Consider the following 5586-nt stretch of genomic DNA (forward strand, 5'->3'; position numbering starts at 1 on the left):
CGCCAGGAGTCTCGGGCCCCGGTTCCCCGAAGCGGGTAAACGGCGGGAGTAACCTGGACTCTCTTAAGGTAGGGTGGACCAGAGTGAAGCGGCATATCTCTGTAACCGAGCCGAGTTGGAACTCCATACTCTGGCTACGTGTCGTGGTCTCCTAGTGGCCCACCCACGCCAGGAGTCTGGGGCCCCAACCAGGTTGGGTGACCAGAGTGTAAGTGGGCAGAGGGGGCGGGTGGGGGTCCCCCGGTCCCCTGACGCGGTAGGAGGGTGGGCCGTGGTGCTCCCCCATGCCCAAAGTCCTGGTTCCCCGAAGCGGGTAAACGGCGGGAGTAACCTGGACTCTCTTAAGGTAGGGTGGACCAGAGTGAAGCGGCGTATCTCTGTAACCGAGCCGAGTTGGAACTCCATACTCTGGACATGTGGTGGTCTCCTAGTGGCCCACCCACGCCAGGAGTCTCGGGCCCCGGTTCCCCGAAGCGGGTAAACGGCGGGAGTAACCTGGACTCTCTTAAGGTAGGTACTGGCCAGAGGACTGAATGAATGGGGAATTGTTTTTTCGCAAATGAATCTAGAAAATGACCGGGCCAACTCCACTCAACTGCGGGTCTCGAGGGGACCTGAGAGCCCACCCACGAGGTCCAGCTCGCCAGGATCCCCGAGTTAGGGGAGTTCAAAGTCGGTGCCCTTTTTCTGGTCTGAAAATTCCTCCGAGTCCAAAACCTGCAGTGGGTCGCGACTCCCAGGGCCCCATAGGCTCTGGTGGCGTTCTCAGGAAGGCTCACCGTTCTCGGGCACGGCCAGGTGGGCTCCGCGGTCCTGGAAGTCCCCTTGGAGACGTGGGTGTCCGCCACGGGCGCCGGATTTGGTTTTTCGCGAATATCTCGAAAATGACGAGGGGAAAAAATTTCAAACTCTGGTCGATTGCAGGTCTCGAGAGGGCCTGTCCAAAGAGCCCACCCCCGTCCCCGAGGGCGGTCGGGCCAGGGAGTTACGCCCGGTCAAAGGCGCACCTTTTTCGGCTCATAACTCGAGAGCCCCTCGCTCAACATTCTCCAAACTCTAATCGATCGGTGGGCTGGACGAGGCCTTTCGAAAGAGCCCACCCACGAGGTCCAACTCGCCGGGGTCCCCGAGTTACGGCCGTCCAAAGTCCCTGTTCCCGGCGAGCGGCGGCGCTGTAGGGGGCGTCCTCGAGGCCCGCGACTCTCGCGTTCGGGCAAGGGTCCCCGCGGGACCTCCTCACCCGAATTTGAGCTCTCTGGGTTTTCGCGTTCCCGAGATACGAGCGATTTTCTTCTGAGCCCGTGACGTCACCGGCGGCCGCCATTTTGACGCGCTCCCGGTGGTTTTTGGCTAATATCTCCGCGAAAACTGCACCAAAAATCATGAAACTCATATCGTTCTTTTCAGTTCGACTAGACGGTTCCAAAGAGCTCGGTGCTCGCCGGATCCGTTGAGTTTTCGCCGAGATATTTGCGTTTTTCGCATTCGGCGGGCTGTATCTCGGGCCCCCGGGGGCTCCTTGGAAAGGTCTCGTCCCGTTCTAAACTCGATAAAAATTTGGCGTCGATAGGACCCTCCTCGGCCGAGTAACGGACGTTTAAAGAAGTGTGCAGCGGGTCACCGTCTACCAAACTGCATGCGCTCGTAGCTGGCCTTCCCGGCCGAGCGCGGTGCTTCATTCCCGGCTTGGAGCGCCTAGCCCCGCGGTCCTGGAGGACCTGTCGGAGCACAGGGTGTCCTGCAACGGGCTATTTGGTTTTTGGGAGAAGGTGAGTCCCCCAGGCTTCTCCCTGGGAGTTTGACTCTGGAGGCTTGGGCCCAGGGCTTGGCACTCCGTGGAGGCTTGAACCCCTAACAAATAAAGCCCAAAGCCCCTGGAGAAACTGACCCAGAAGCCAAGCTCTTCAAAAAATGACAAAGTCCAAAAAGTTGCAGTGGGTTCGAACCTCCAGGCTCTCAGACCTCCCTGGCCAGCCCAGGAAGGGTGGCCCGTCCTCGGTCAGAGTCAGATTTCTCCGCCACCCCTGGAGCTCCTTCTGGAGCAAAGACGGTCCTAAAATGTACCTTCGGGGTTTTACAGAGGAGGGTGAGCAGCATGCCTGGGCACAAATAAAGCCCAAAGCCCCTGGAGAAACTGACCCAGAAGCCAAGCTCTTCAAAAAATGACAAAGTCCAAAAAGTTGCAGTGGGTTCGAACCTCCAGGCTCTCAGACCTCCCTGGCCAGCCCAGGAAGGGTGGCCCGTCCTCGGTCAGAGTCAGATTTCTCCGCCACCCCTGGAGCTCCTTCTGGAGCAAAGACGGTCCTAAAATGTACCTTCGGGGTTTTACAGAGGAGGGTGAGCAGCATGCCTGGGCACAAATAAAGCCCAAAGCCCCTGGAGAAACTGACCCAGAAGCCAAGCTCTTCAAAAAATGACAAAGTCCAAAAAGTTGCAGTGGGTTCGAACCTCCAGGCTCTCAGACCTCCCTGGCCAGCCCAGGAAGGGTGGCCCGTCCTCGGTCAGAGTCAGATTTCCCCGCCACCCCTGGAGCCCCTTCTGGAGCAAAGAGTGTTCTTAAAATGTACCTTCGGGGGTTTTACAGAGGAGGGTGAGCAGCATGCCTGGGCACAAATAAAGCCCAAAGCCCCTGGAGAAACTGACCCAGAAGCCAAGCTCTTCAAAAAATGACAAAGTCCAAAAAGTTGCAGTGGGTTCGAACCTCCAGGCTCTCAGACCTTCCTGGCCAGCCCAGGAAGGGTGGCCCGTCCTCGGTCAGAGTCAGATTTCCCCGCCACCCCTGGAGCCCCTTCTGGAGCAAAGAGTGTCTTAAAATGTACCTTCGGGGTTTTACAGAGGAGGGTGAGCAGCATGCCTGGGCACAAATAAAGCCCAAAGCCCCTGGAGAAACTGACCCAGAAGCCAAGCTCTTCAAAAAATGACAAAGTCCAAAAAGTTGCAGTGGGTTCGAACCTCCAGGCTCTCAGACCTTCCTGGCCAGCCCAGGAAGGGTGGCCCGTCCTCGGTCAGAGTCAGATTTCCCCGCCACCCCTGGAGCCCCTTCTGGAGCAAAGAGTGTCTTAAAATGTACCTTCGGGGTTTTACAGAGGAGGGTGAGCAGCATGCCTGGGCACAAATAAAGCCCAAAGCCCCTGGAGAAACTGACCCAGAAGCCAAGCTCTTCAAAAAATGACAAAGTCCAAAAAGTTGCAGTGGGTTCGAACCTCCAGGCTCTCAGACCTTCCTGGCCAGCCCAGGAAGGGTTGCCCGTCCTCGGTCAGAGTCAGATTTCTCCGCCACCCCTGGAGCTCCTTCTGGAGCAAAGACGGTCCTAAAATGTACCTTCGGGGTTTTACAGAGGAGGGTGAGCAGCATGCCTGGGCACAAATAAAGCCCAAAGCCCCTGGAGAAACTGACCCAGAAGCCAAGCTCTTCAAAAAAATGACAAAGTCCAAAAAGTTGCAGTGGGTTCGAACCTCCAGGCTCTCAGACCTTCCTGGCCAGCCCAGGAAGGGTTGCCCGTCCTCGGTCAGAGTCAGATTTCTCCGCCACCCCTGGAGCTCCTTCTGGAGCAAAGACGGTCCTAAAATGTACCTTCGGGGTTTTACAGAGGAGGGTGAGCAGCATGCCTGGGCACAAATAAAGCCCAAAGCCCCTGGAGAAACTGACCCAGAAGCCAAGCTCTTCAAAAAAAAATGACAAAGTCCAAAAAGTTGCAGTGGGTTCGAACCTCCAGGCTCTCAGACCTTCCTGGCCAGCCCAGGAAGGGTTGCCCGTCCTCGGTCAGAGTCAGATTTCTCCGCCACCCCTGGAGCTCCTTCTGGAGCAAAGACGGTCCTAAAATGTACCTTCGGGGTTTTACAGAGGAGGGTGAGCAGCATGCCTGGGCACAAATAAAGCCCAAAGCCCCTGGAGAAACTGACCCAGAAGCCAAGCTCTTCAAAAAAATGACAAAGTCCAAAAAGTTGCAGTGGGCTCAAAACCTCCAGGCTCTCAGACCTCCCTGGCCAGCCCAGGGAGGGTGGCCCGTCCTCGGTCAGAGTCAGATTTCCCCGCCTCCCCTGGAGCTCCTTCTGGAGCAAAGACGGTCCTAAAACGGGCCTTCGGGGTTTTACAGAGGAGGGTGAGCAGCATGCCTGGGCACAATTAAAGTCCAAAGCCCCTGGAGAAACAAGCTCTTTAGAAAAATAACAAAGTCCAAAAATGTGCAGTGGGCTCAAACCTCCAGGCACTCAGGCCTCCCTGGCCAGCCCAGAGAGGGTGGCCCATCCTCGGTCAGAGTCAGATTTCCCTGCCACCCCTGGAGCTCTTTCTGGAGCAAAGACGGTCCTAAAACGGGCCTTCGGGCCTTTATGGAGGAGGGTAGTGGGTCTTCTACCCAGACCCACTCTGTGTGGGTATAAAATACAGATTACACCGCGGCGCGATTGAGCTCTGCCGAGCCCAGCCTTGGTGCGCTCCGGCTGGGGAGTGAGTTCAGTCTCTGGGAAAAAAAAAAAAAGACAGGCTGGTTTTCTGAAAGTGCATCCCAGGCAGGGTGCTGCTTTCCCTGGGCATGAATCAAGCTCAAATGCACATGGTGGGTTTGGCTGTGGAGTCAATTTCGAAGAAATGACTAAGTGCATAAATGTGCAGAGGCTTCAGAGCTCCATGCACTCTGACATACCTGGCTAGCCCAGGGAGGGTGGCCCGTCCTGGGTCAGAGTCAGATTTACCCGCCACCCCTGGAGCTCCGTCTGGAGCAAAGACGGTCCTAAAACGGGCCTTCGGGCCTTTATGGAGGAGGGTGTGTGCGGTGGAGAAACACACACCACCTCATCAGAGCGTCGTGAGCCCCACCAAGACCCACTCTGTGTGTGTATAAAATACTGATTACACCGCGGCGCGGTGGAGCTCTGCCGAGCCCAGCCTTGGTGCGCTCCGGCTGGGGAGTGAGTTCAGTCTCCGGGAAAAAAAAAAAAGACAGGCTGGTTTTCTGAAAGTGCATCCCAGGCAGGGTGCTGCTTTCCCCTGGGCATGAATCAAGCTCAAAATGCACATGGTGGGTTATGGCTGTGGAAGTCCATAAATGTGCAGAGGCTTCAGAGCTCCATGCACTCTGACATACCTCCCTAGCCCAGGGAGGGTTGCCCGTCCTGGGTCAGAGTCAGATTTGCCCGCCACCCCTGGAGCTCCGTCTGGAGCAAAGACGGTCCTAAAACGGACCTTCGGGGTTTTGTTGAGAGGAGGACAACGATTCCGCTCGGACAAGGAACTCGGACCGGAGAACCGTGCTGGTCAGACCGGGTGGGGAAACGGTCTGACTCAGCCCAGAGAAAAGTGCACTTTGTGCGGGCGAGACTTCCAGTAAACGTGGGTCTGGTTTGGACACCCAGACCCCCCCCTGTGAGTATACCCAGGCAAAGGTGCTATGCCCTGGGTGTGCTTGGGCCCGGAGGAGCGCACCCTCTCCTCCGGGTTGTCACGTCGGGGGTGCCTGGTTGATTGGAACTTCGGACGCGCCTGGGGACGGCCCCTGCCCGGTCGAGAGACCACTCTGGGCAGCTTGCTCCTCCCTCCATTTGCGCATCGGCACGAGACGCGGCCCCCCTCCGGGGAACGCGGGCC

Source organism: Phoxinus phoxinus (genome assembly GCF_949152265.1).
Source record: "Phoxinus phoxinus genome assembly, contig: scaffold_50, whole genome shotgun sequence".
Classification (NCBI taxonomy): Eukaryota; Metazoa; Chordata; class Actinopteri; order Cypriniformes; family Leuciscidae; genus Phoxinus; species Phoxinus phoxinus.